The 12,474-nt window shown below is 45.1% G+C and overlaps 1 protein-coding gene and 1 long non-coding RNA gene across 2 annotated transcripts in view; one reads left to right on the plus strand and one right to left on the minus strand.

Annotated features, from left to right (window-relative positions):
• The window catches only part of FBXO47 (F-box protein 47), a 30,302-nt gene extending 28,604 nt beyond the window's left edge, over positions 1 to 1,698 (minus strand). The window contains exon 1 of the mRNA XM_003931193.3: positions 1,525 to 1,698. The gene's annotated coding sequence lies outside the window, so the exon portion shown is untranslated. The remainder of the gene's footprint in view (positions 1 to 1,524) is intronic.
• Positions 1,699 to 1,961: 263 nt separating this feature from the next.
• LOC141581717 (uncharacterized) overlaps positions 1,962 to 12,474 on the plus strand; it is a 52,184-nt gene continuing 41,671 nt past the window's right edge. Inside the window, exon 1 of the long non-coding RNA XR_012514473.1 lies at positions 1,962 to 2,064. This is a non-coding gene — a long non-coding RNA (uncharacterized LOC141581717). The remainder of the gene's footprint in view (positions 2,065 to 12,474) is intronic.

Genomic DNA, 12,474 nt, shown 5'->3' on the forward strand with positions numbered 1-12,474 from the left:
ATTTTTATTACAATAACATAAATCTGGCCTTGGCTTTGTCCTGTTTTCCCTGAGGACTGTGGAAAGCAGGACTTGGGCCCAGGGCTCTTCAAAGACTGTCACCAGGTGGGAACTTAAGTGTGTCAATTATGAACTATACACATGTTTAAAATAAATATAAATAAGGCTGGGTGCAGTGGCTCCAGTCTATAATCCCAGCACTTTGGGAGGCCAAGCTGGGTGGATCACCTGGGGTACGGAGTTCAAGACCATCCTGGCCACCATGATGCAACCCCAACTCTACTTAATACACAAAATTATCCGGGCATGGTGGCAGACAACTGTAATCCCAGCTACTTGGGAGGCTGAGGCCGGGGAATCACTTGCACCCTGAAGGCGGAGGTTGCAGTGAGCCAATACCGTGCCACTGCACTCCAGCCTGGGCGACAGAGCGAGCCTCCACCTCAAAACAAATAAATAAAAATTGAAAAATGATGAGCCCAAATTCTTTTAAAATTCAAGCCTCCACTTAGAGTTCCTCATCTTCCTCACTCAGACCAGAGTTCCTCATCTTCCTCACTCAGACCTGGACGTTTTGCAGGGAAAAAGCACGTTTTTGTGAACATTGTGATGGCGTAATCATCAATTATTTCTGGTTTCTGCTCAGCCCTCTAGAGATTAAAAATCACAGCCCCAGGCCAGGCACGGTGGCTTAAGCCTGTAATCCCAGCACTTTGGGAGGCCGAGGCGGGTGGATCACGAGGTCAAGAGATCAAGACCATCCTGGTCAGCATGGTGAAACCCCGTCTCTACTAAAAATACAAAAAAACTAGCTGGGCATGGTGGCGCGTGCCTATAATCCCAGCTACTCAGGAGGCTGAGGCAGGAGAATTGCCTGAACCCAGGAGGCGGAGGTTGCGGTGAGCCGAGGTCGCGCCATTGCACTCCAGCCTGGGTAACAAGAGTGAAACACTGTCTCAAAAAAACAAACAAACAAAAAAAAGAATCACAGCCCCAAATGATAATAACACAGTATGTTTCACGCCCGCTCTTCCATCCCACGAATTCTGACCGCACGTGAAAGGTTCTTTTTTTACGCTTTTTTTTTTTTTTTTGTCTTTTTGTTTTTTTTTTTCCTTTTTGTGGAGAACGGGGTCTCGCTATATTGCCCAGGCAGGTCTCGAACTCCTGGGCTCAAGCTATCCTCCCGCCTCTGCCTCCCTAAGAGCTGGGATTACAGGCGTGAGCCACAGCGCCCGGCAGGTGAAAGGTTCTGAGGGGCTCAGTTGGATGAACTGCCCCACGTTTAAGACAAAAACTATAAATTCACGGGGATTTCTGTTTTAACGTAAAACCCTTGGAAGGGCCCCACCCCGCCTGTCGGGCAGCCGCCCCCAAACATCTCCAAAGCCGCAAACGGGGAAGCCTAAAGGAGAAACTGGCTAACAGGAGAATCAAACGGCAAGGGGGGCATCGTTTGCTCCCTTCAGTCATGAAAGATGAAATTACCTCAATCAAGCACTGAGGAAAAAAAACCTCTTTCACCACAGATGTTCACCGTTCTCCGGCTACAGAGTCACAGGAAAGTGGGAGTCAGTCGTTCTGCCCCACCGTCCTCAAATTTCTTAGTGTTTGGAAAAGAGACTATCGCCTCACGTTCTTCCCGCCAGGAAGCGAGAGGGTCACACTCGCCCAGGCTCCGGAGTTGAGGCCCCGCCCACCAGGCGCCCTCGCGGACTCTAGAATATTGTAGAATCTTCCCAGGAGCCCCAGCGGGAAGGAGGCCCCGCCCCCTCATGAATAGCAAGAAGCCTCAGCTCTCGTGGTGCCCGCCTCCCTCATGAATATTGTAGAATCTTCCCAGGAGTCCCAGCGGGAAGGAGGCCACGCCCCCTCATGAATAGTAAGCGAGCCAGCTCCCATGGTGCTCCCCGCCTCCCGTCTTATAAATAATTAACAAGGCCAAGGTTCCTGGGGTCCAGATTCAGGCCTCAGCCACCCTTTCGCTCCAAGCTGAGGACAGGGAGGGGCTCGAGCCGTTACGGTGTGGAGGACGCGAGGGTGTAGCCCAAGACCTTGAACCGGGTGAGCCATGTCTCTGCCCCCACTGCCTTTCCTTTCACCTAGTTTTGAGACATCTTTTGAGTCCATCCCACCCCCACTCACCCCAGTAGGGCAAGTTACAAAGGGTTTCATCAAACCTTTTGGTGGAAAAAACCTCCAGACATTCCTTTTTAAATCTGTCTTTCGGGGGCGGTGGCTCACGCCTGTAATCCCAGCACTTTGGGAGGCCGAGGCCGGAGAATTCCTTGAGTCCAGGAGTTCTAGACCAGCCTGGGCAACGTAGGGAGACCCCCCCCCCACCCCCAACCCGGTCTCTAAATAAACAAATAAATAATAAATCGGTCTGAAATCAAGCGAAGATGTATATGTGTCTCCAGCCTCTCAAGATGAAATTAAGACAGATCTTTCTAGCTAGGCCCTTCTTACTGGAAGAGTCCATTCTCATTTATTTATTTATTTATTTATTCATTCATTCATTCTGTAACTGTTTATTGAAGCCTGCTCTGGGCCAGGCACAGGAGTAGGCCCTAAGGATGGAACGGAGAACAAAACAGATAAGTTTCCTGCTTTAATGGAATTATTAGCCTAATGGGGAAGATCGAATAAACAGAGCATGTACGGATGGTGAGAGCAGCGTGACAGAGGAAGTAAGACAGAATGACGGAATGTGTGTATGTTGGTGGAGAGCTACTTAGATGGATGTGCCAATTTGAGAACTAATGGAGGAGAAGGAGCCAGTCAGGAGAAGGGCTGGGGGAAGAGGGAATGGGGGAAAGATTCTGCTTTTGCAGACCAACTTTACGTTATACCCAGTGCAAAATATACAAGGAACTACACAAAGTTGAAACTTAGGGTTAGTTGGCATGCTGTTATTTTATATAGTCACAAATATTCATCTGCTTTGGCTTTGTATCCTTTTTTCCCTGACTTCAGGTGATCTGCCCTCACAAAGTGCTTGGAATTCCAGGTGTGAGCCACTACTTCTGGCCTTTTTTTTTTTTTTTTTTTTTTTTTTAAAGATAGAGTCTTGCTCTGTCTCCCAGGCTAGAGTGCAGTGGGTCGATCTTGGCTCACTGCAGCCTTTGCCTCCTGGGTTCAAGACATTCTTAGCCACCCGGTAGCTGGGACCACAGGTGTACACCATCATGCCCAGCTTTGTATTTTTAGTAGAGACGGGGTATCGCTATGTTGCCCAGGCTGATCTCAAACTCCTGGGCTCAAGTGATCTGCCTGCCTCCCAAAGTGTTGGTATTGAAGGTGTGAGGCACAAGGCCTGGCCCTGGCTTGGTATCCTTTTGCAGCCAGCCAATTTTTTTTTTTTTTTTTTTTTTTTTAGACAGAATGTTGTTCTGTTGCCCAGGCTGGAGTGCAGTAGCAGGATCTCGGCTCATTGCAACCTCCCCGTCTCAGATTCAAGCGATTCTCCTGCCTCAGCCTCCAGAGTAGCTGGGATTACAGGCACCTGCCACCATGCCTGGCTAAGTTTTTTTTTTTTTTTTTTTTTTTTTTTTTTTTTTCTGAGACGGAGTTTCGCTGTTGTTACCCAAGCTGGAGTGCAATGGTGCAATCTCGGCTCACTGTAACCTCCGCCTCCTGGGTTCAGGCAATTCTCCTGCCTCAGCCTCCTGAGTAGCTGGGATTACAGGCACGCGCCACCATGCCCAGCTGATTTTTTGTATTTTTAGTAGAGATGGGGTTTCACCATGTTGACCAGGATGGTCTCGATCTCTTGACCTCGTGATCCACCCGCCTTGGCCTCCCAAAGTGCTGGGATTACAGGCTTGAGCCACTGCGCCCGGCCCAGTTTTTGTATTTTTAAATAGAGATGGGGTTTCACCATGTTGGCCAGGCTGGTCTCGAACTCCTGACCTCAGGTGATCCACCTGCCTCCACCTACCAAAGTATTGGGAATACTGACATGAGCCACCTTACCCAACCACAGCTAATTCTTTTTTTACCGTGTCTCCAACATTGATTAGAGGTCCTTGACCAAGTCTCATCCCCTTGGCAGTGGGCCACATGTGCAGAATAAAACAAGAATCCTGAGTGGTGAGAATTTAGATTTTACTCAAAGTGCCATGGGAAGTCCTTAAAGAGTTTCAAGCAGAGAGTGAAATGATCTGATTTACATCACTGAACAATTGCTCTGGCTTTTATGTGGAGAATAAATGAGGCTAGGAGTGGAGGGTAACATCTGTTAGGATGTTGTGGGACTAGAACGGTGGCTCTGAGGGATGAGTTTGAGATATATTTTCATGGTAGAATTAACTGAATTTACCCAATGGATTGGATACAGGTGGAAGGAAGGGGAAGGAAGGAGATAGGGATGATTCCCAGGTTTCTGTCTTCAATAAATGGGTAGAAGTTAATCCCGTTTACTGAGATAAGCAAGTGAGGAGTTTTTCTAGTGGAGTTTTGTTTGTTTTCTTTTGAGGAACTAGGTCTCACTCTGTTGCCCAGGCTGGAGTAGAGTGGTGCAATCACAGCTTACTGTGACCTGGAACTCCTGGCCTCTAGCAATTCTCTCACCTCAATGAAGGGCTGAGATGGAGAATTAAGAGAATTCTAGTGGAGAATTAATTTTCCAAATGGTGAATTTGAGATTTCTCTGAGGCATCCAAGTGAAGATGTCATGTTAAGGAGGCAGATGAATTTTAAAAAGCAGAGTGCTTTTGGAGGAAAATGTCTGGACTGGTGGCATACATTTAAGGATTGGAAGAATATACTTATAAGCATTAGAGAACACTCAGACATTGGGAAAACGATGACAAGATCTCAAAGGAGGTTGAAAAGGAGCATCTAGCAAAATGAGCTGGAGAAAACGAGGAGAGTATAGGGTCACAGAATCCTGAAACAGGGGCGCTTCAAGAATGAGTAGCCCACTGTGACAAGTGCCACCCAGTTGAGCAAGCTGTCTGTTACATGAGAATTGCAGGTGTCTGCCGGACTTGGCAATCCAATTTAGGTACAAGCACTTCAGGTCCACTTTGCCAATTCCTATTTCAAGAACCCATAGTAACCTTGCCTTGCCAGCCACCTGAAACTCACTTCTCTCTGCTATTTCATCAGTGTCCTCAATGTTCTAATCCTCACCTAGTCATTCATCCATTTGTTAAATTCAATCCATGCCTATTTTCTGCCAGGCCCAGTGTTAGCTCAGGATAAATACCATATTAGCCTTCCAATGGCTCATGCTCAGAGCACCCAACTTGAATATAATGTAATCTGTTCCTTCCCAAGGAAACAAACCTGCTACTCCAGCAGGGGTGGAGGAGGTATCTCCTCCTTAGCAGATTTGCTCCTACCTCTTTGTGCTGAAACTCTCATCAAAAATGACTTCCCTCCTTTCTAAATCTCTCTCCAGGATCTGCTCTAGGATTCACATCCTGGCCAGGCGTGGTGGCTCATGCCTATAATCCCAGCTCTTAGGGAGGCAGATTCGGGAGGATAGCTCAAGCCCAGGAGTTCGAGACCTGCCTGGGCAATATAGTGAGACCCCATTTTTCACAAAGAGGAAAAAAAGAGACCAAAAAAAAAAAAAAAAAAACGATTCACACCTGCATGAATAAGCATGCCTTCTCACCTAAGTGATGCTGTAAACCCCTTGATATGCGTTATATCTCTTTTGTATTCTTCACATAGAAAAGAACACCAGGTACAGAGATGGATCTACCATGAGGCTATGGAAACTTAAGCTTCAGGGTTCTTTGCTTCCTCAGGCCCTTTCCAAGGCCCTGTACCTAATTTTTTTTTTTTTTGAGAGAGAGTGTCTCGCTCTGTTGTCCAGGATGGAGTGCAATTGCACATTCTCACTGCAACCTCCACCTCCTGGGTTCAAGTGATTCTCCTGCCTCAGCCTCCGGAGTAGCTGGGATTATAGGCATGTGGCACCATACCTGGCTAATTTTTGTATTTTTAGTAGAGATCACGTTTCACCATGTTGGTCGGGAGGCTGAGGTTGCGGTGATCCAAGATCACACCATTGCACTCCAGCCTGGATAACGAGAGCAAAAACTCCATCTCAAAAAAAAAAAAAAAAAAAAAAATATATATATATATATATATATATGTATATATATGTGTGTGTGTGTGTGTGTGTGTGTATAGTAGTACTTGTACACTTCTTTTATTAAGTCAAAATAATTTTGCCAGGCATGGTGGCTCACACCTGTAATCCCAGCTTTGGGAGGCTATGGAAGTTGGATCATTTGAAGTCAGGAGTTCAAGAACAGCCTGGCCAACATGGTGAAACACTGACTCTACTAAAAGTACAAAAATTAGCTAGGCATAGTGGCATGCACCTGTAGTCCCAGTCACTTGGAAGGCTAAAGCAGGAGAATCCCGTGAGCCCAGGAGGCGGAGGTTGCAGTGAGCTAACATTATGCCACTGCACTCCAGCCTGGGCAACAGAGTGAGACTGCCTCAAGAACACCCTGAAAAACAAACAAAAAAACCTCCAGAGAAGGAGATTTCAAAGATTCCTTTCACTAAAACAATACATTTTTTTGGCAGGTGAGGGGAGTAGAATAGTGGTCTGTTGCCCAGACTGAAGTATGGTGGTGTGATCTCAGCCCACTGCAATCTTCCCTTCCAGGGTTCAAGCGATTCTCCTGCTTCAGCCTCCCAAGTAGCTGGGATTGCAGTTATGTGCCACCACACCCAGCTAATTTTTGTATTTTTAGTAGAGATGGGGTTTCACTATGTTGGTCAGGCTGTTCTTGAACTCCTAAGCTCAAATGATCCACCTGTCTTGGCCTCCTAAAGTGTTGGGATTACAGGTATGAGTCACTGTGCTTGGCTAGATTTTTTTGTAAAAATATTAATTTAGGCCAGGCGCGGTGGCTTACATCTATAACTCTAGCACTTTGGTAGGCTGAGGTGCGATTATTGTATGAGGCCAGGAGTTCAAGACCAGCCAGGGCAATATGGCAAGACTCTTATCTCTACAAAATAAAAAATAAAAATAATTATCTGGGCATGGTGGCACATGCCTGTAGTCTCAGATACTTGGGAGGCTGAGGCAGAAGGATCATTTGAGTCCAAGAGTCTGAGGTTGCAGTTAGCTGTGATTGAGCCACTGCACTCCAGCCTGGGCATAAGAGAGAGGCCCTGTCTCTCTCTGGAAAAAAAAAAAAAAAAAAAGCAAATTACTTTAAAAATTCCCATAAGAAATCAGTGTTCACTGTAGAAAAATGTAAAAATACACACAAGTCTCTCTGTTCTCCCCAAATCAATCTTTCTACCAGGAGGTAACTGCTGATAACACTTTAGTATATTTCCTTTCTAAAAGGCTCTTTTCTAGTCAAGAAATATAAATATATATCATCATTTTTTATTTTTTAAAGATGTATCATACTAATCTGTTTCAGTGGTTCTGCATCATCAGATCGTTTCTAAGTTTTTCTTTTTTTTTTTTTTGGAGACCAAGTCTCACTCTGTTGCCCAGGCTGGAGTGCAGTGGCATGATCTCAACTCACTGCAACCTTAGTATCCTGGGTTGAAGCGATTCTTTGGCCTCAGCTTCCTGAGTAGCTGGGATTACAGGCGCATGCCACCATGACCAGCTAATTTTTGTATTTTTAGTATGTGGCACTTGGGGCTGTCTCACATGAGAATATAACATGGCAACAAGATTTCATCCAAAAACATGCTTTGGCAGAGGAATGGTTTTTAGAGTTGGAAAAAATTCCTCATTTTTCAGACAAGGGCACTAAGGCCCAAGGAGATAAAAGTCTTTCCCAAGGTTTTTCACCCCAGCATCCTGGCATGAAGCCAAGTTTGCGTAATTACATCTGGATTGTGTCAAATTTTGTCTGGGAAAGTACTATCTTAAAAAGTCAACTATCAAATCATGCGTGCTATATTATACAATTTTACGAGGGAAATGTACATATAAGTATGTAAGAGACTGGAAAGGATGATGGCACTATTAATATGTCAGCAGTAGTTATTTTTGCACTGCAAGATTAAGGGAGGTTTAATCTTTTTCTTTTATGCATTTCTGGGTTTTCTAAGCTATCTCTGTCCCAGTCTATGTTATTTGTGTCATTAGAAAAAATATTTAAAATATGCACTGTTGTATATTATTTTACCACACATGGAAGAGATGGAGAAGGGTTGGAAAGTAGTTTTGGATATTTTTAAGTGGGTGTCATTATAAACTGAAAGATGGCAATAAATAAGTGTATTCAGATATCTAAGCCAGTTAAGTTTTGTCTGGGAAATTATGAGGCAGAGGGACAAATAGCACAGCAGTGAGTAAGCATTACCTCCTTTTCCCAAAATCTTTTCCTGACTTCTTTGAAAAGAAGTGTACTACCCCATATTAGGTTTTTCTTTTCTTTTTGAGACAGTCTTGCTCTGTCACACAGGCTGGAGTGCAGTGGTGTGATCTCGGCTCACTGCAACCTCTGCCTCCTGGGTTCAAGTGATTCTCCTGCCTCAGCCTCCCGAGTAGCTGGGATTATAGGCATGTGCCACTATGCCTGGATAATTTTTGTTTTTTTTTTTTTTAGTAAAGATGGGGTTTCACCATGTTGGCCAGGCTGGTCTTGAACTCCTGACTTCAAGTGATCCACCCACCTTGGCCTCCCAAAGTGTTGGGATTACAGGTGTGAGCCACTGCCCTTGGCCCCATGTTAATTTTTAGAAATATATAGTATTTTGATTTTATTGCCCCTTAGATTGCATCAAGCTCCAGGCAGCTATACAAAACCCTGACATAACGTGAATTCATATATGAAGGGACAGGTTATTGGCTCTCACCCTCTGAAGCAGGCTCAACCCCAACTTGCAATAAATTCAATCCCATATTTCATATCTTATGATTGGATTATTTGGATTGCACTTTTAGTATTATGGAGGGAATTCTGTAAAGTGGTTTTGTTTCAAAAATTAAAGTCAGGGTGGGTGAGGTGGCTTGCACCTGTAATCCCAGCACTTTGGGAGACTGATGTGGGCAGATCGCTTGAGCCTTGGAGTTGAAGATTTAGCCTGGGCAACATAGCGAGACCCTGTTTCTAAAAAAAAAAATAAAATAAAACCAAAATTACCTGGGTATAGTGATGTATGTCTGTGGCTCCAGCTACTTGGGAGGCTGAGGCAGGAGAACCACCTGAGTTTGAGGCTGCAATGAGCCGTGATCACACCACTGCACTCCAGCCTGGGTGACAGAACTTGTCTCAAAAAAAAAAAAAGGTGAAACATAAACTTTTTTTTTTTTTTTTTTTTCATTTTGATCCAACTGTGAGCTTTTTAGAACAATTTTTGTTGTTCTAAAAATTTTGTTGTTCTTTGAAAGGAGTTTTGCTCTTGTCCAGGTTGGAGTGCAATGATGCAATCTCGGCTCACCGCAACCTCTGTCTCTGGGGTTTAAGTGATTCTCCTGCCTCAGCCTCCCTAGTAGCTGGGATTACAGGCATGTGCCACCATGCCTGGCTAATTTGGCATTTTTAGGAGAGACAGGGTTTCTCCATGTTGGTCAGGCTGGTCTTAATCAAACTCTCGACTTCAGTCGATCCGCCCACCTCAGCCTCCCAAAATGCTGGGATTACAGGCATAAGCCACCAAGCCCAGCCAAACAGTTTTTTTGAGACAGAGTCTTGCTGTGTCATCCAGGCTGGAGTGTAGTGACTAGTGTTGTGATCTCAGCTCACTGCAACCTCCGCCTCCCAGATTCAAGCAATTCTCCTGCCTTAGCCTTCCGAGTAGCTAGGACTACAGGCGTGCACCAACACGCCTGGCTAATTTTTGTATTTTTAGTAGAGACAGGGTTTCGTCATGTTGGCCAGGCTGGTCTCAAACTCTTGTCCTCAAGTGATCTGACTACTTCAGTCTCCCAAAGTGCTTGGATTACAGATGTGAGCCATGGCACCCGGCCAGAAATGAACAACTTGATTAAAAAATGGGCAACCTAAACAGACACCTCATCAAAGAAGATATGCGGATGGCAAATAAGCAAATGAGAAGATGATCAACATCTTACATCATTAGGGAATTGCAATTAATGTTTCTTTTTCCACTCTGATGTATATACCCAGGGAATGGCTTTTTTTTTTTTTTTTTTTTGAAACAGACTCTTGCTCTGTCACCCAGGCTGGAGTGCAGTAGTGCGATCTCCGCCCACTGCAACCTCTGCCTCCTGGGTTCAAGGAATTCTGCCTCAGCCTTCTGAGTTGCTGGGATTACAGGTGACCCCCATCACGCCCGGCTAATTTTTGCATTTTTAGTAGAGATAGGGTTTGACCATGTTGGCCAGGCTGGTCTGGAACCCCTGACCTCAAGTGATCCACCTTCCTCGGCCTTGCAAACTGCTGGGATTATAGGTGTGAGCCACCGTGCCCGGTCACAAATTTGAACTACAATGTGGTACACTGACTACACCAAAGCTGAAGGATGTGGAGCAGCAGGATCTCGTTCGTTGCTGGTCGGAACACAAAATGGTACAGACACTCTGGAAGACAGTTAGGTAGTTTATTTTTTCTTTCTCTTCTTTTTTGAAAAAATTTTTTTTTGTAGAGATGAGGTTTTGCCATGTTTCCTAGGCTGGTCTCAAACTCCTGAGCTCATTCTTTTTTTTTTTTTTGAGACGGAATTTTGCTCTGTTGCCCAGGCTGGAGTGCAGTGGTATGATTATAGCTCACTGTAGCTGGAACTCCTGGGCTCAAGTGATCCTCCCACTTCGGCCTCCCAAGTAGCTGGACTACGGGAAATGCCACCATGCCCAGCTTAGTTTGGCAGTTTCTTACAAAACTAAACAGACTCTTACCATATTACCCAGGAGTCAGATGACTTAGTATTTACCCAAATCAGTTGAAAACCTGTCTACACAAAACCCTGCATGCAGACGGTTATAGCAGTTTTATTCATAATTGCCAAAACTTGGAAGCAACCAAGGTGTCCCTCAGGAGGTGTATGGATAAATAAACTGTGATGGAGTCAGACAATGGAATATTATTCAGTGCTAAAAAGAAATGAGCTATCAAGCCATGAAAAGACATGGAGGAAACTTAAATACATATAACTAAGTGAAAGAAGCCAGTCTTAAAAGACTACATACTGTATGACTCCAACTATATGACATTCTGGAAAAGGCAAAACTGGAGACAGTGAAAAGGTCAGTGGTTGCCAGAGGTTGGTTAGGGGGAGACAGAGGATTTTTTAGAGCAGTGAAAATACACTGTATGATACTATAAAGGCAGTCTATGATAGATCTCATTATACATTTGTCAAAACCTATAGAATGGCTGGGTGCATTGGCTCATGCCTGTAATCCTAGCACTTTGGACAGCCAAGGCGGGTGGGTCACTTGAGGTCAGGGGTTTGAGATCAGCCCAGCCATCATGGTGAAACCCTGTCTCTACTAAAAATACAAAAATTAGCTGGGTGTGGTGGCATGTGCCTGTAGTCCCAGCTACTCAGGAGGCTGAGGCAGAAGAATCGCTTGAACCCAGGAGGTGAAGGTTGCAGCGAGCTGAGATCGCATCATTGTATTCCAACCTGGGTGACAGAGCAAGACTGTCTCAGACAAATAAACAAACAAAACCTATAGAATGTACAACAGGAAAAGTGAATCCTGATATAAACTGTGGACTTTGGGTGATAAAGATGTGTCAGTGTAGATTCATCATGTGTAGCAAATGTACCTCTGGGGAGGTTGTGGGTAAGTGCGGAGGCTGTGCACAGGTAGGGGAAGGGAGTGTATAGAAAACAATCTCTGTATCTTCCTGTCAATTTTGCCGTGAACATAAAACTACTCTAAAGAATGAGGTCTATGAAAAAAAATGAAAGCCAGCACTTAGCCTTCAATTTAGGAAACGTTTTCCAGTTAAACAATTCAGACTGGCCGGGCACACCTATAATCTCAGCACTTGGGGAGGCCGAGGCAGGCAGATCACTTGAGCTCAGGAGCTTGAGACCAGCCTAGGCAACATGGTGAGACCCCTTTCTCCACCAAAATCACAAAAATCAGCCAGATGTAGTGGTACGCCTGTGATCCCAGCTCTGTTACCCAGAAGAGAACATAAGAGATATTCAGGAGGCTGAAGCGGGAGGATCACTGAAGTCTGGGAGGCAGAGGCTGCAGTGAGCTGAGATTGCACCACTGCACTCCAGCCTGGGTGACAGAGTAAGATCCAGTCTCAAAAAAAAAATTAGAAAAATTTAGACTTTCCAGGCCAGGCAGGGCAGCTCAGGCCTGTGGGAGGTGGAGGTGGGACGATTGCATGAGGCAAGAATTCTAGACCAGCTTGGGCAACGTGGGGAGACAACCTCCCATGTCTCATCTCTACAAATAATAAAAACAATTAGCCCAGGCTGGGCTTGGTGGCTCACATCTGTAATCCCAGCACTTTGGGATGCCAAGATAAGAGGATTGCTTGAGCCCAGAAGTTTGAGACCACCCTGGGCAACATGGCAAAACCCTGTCTCTAA

The sequence above is a fragment of the Saimiri boliviensis genome, chromosome 17, assembly GCF_048565385.1.
Source record: "Saimiri boliviensis isolate mSaiBol1 chromosome 17, mSaiBol1.pri, whole genome shotgun sequence".
NCBI lineage: Eukaryota > Metazoa > Chordata > Mammalia > Primates > Cebidae > Saimiri > Saimiri boliviensis.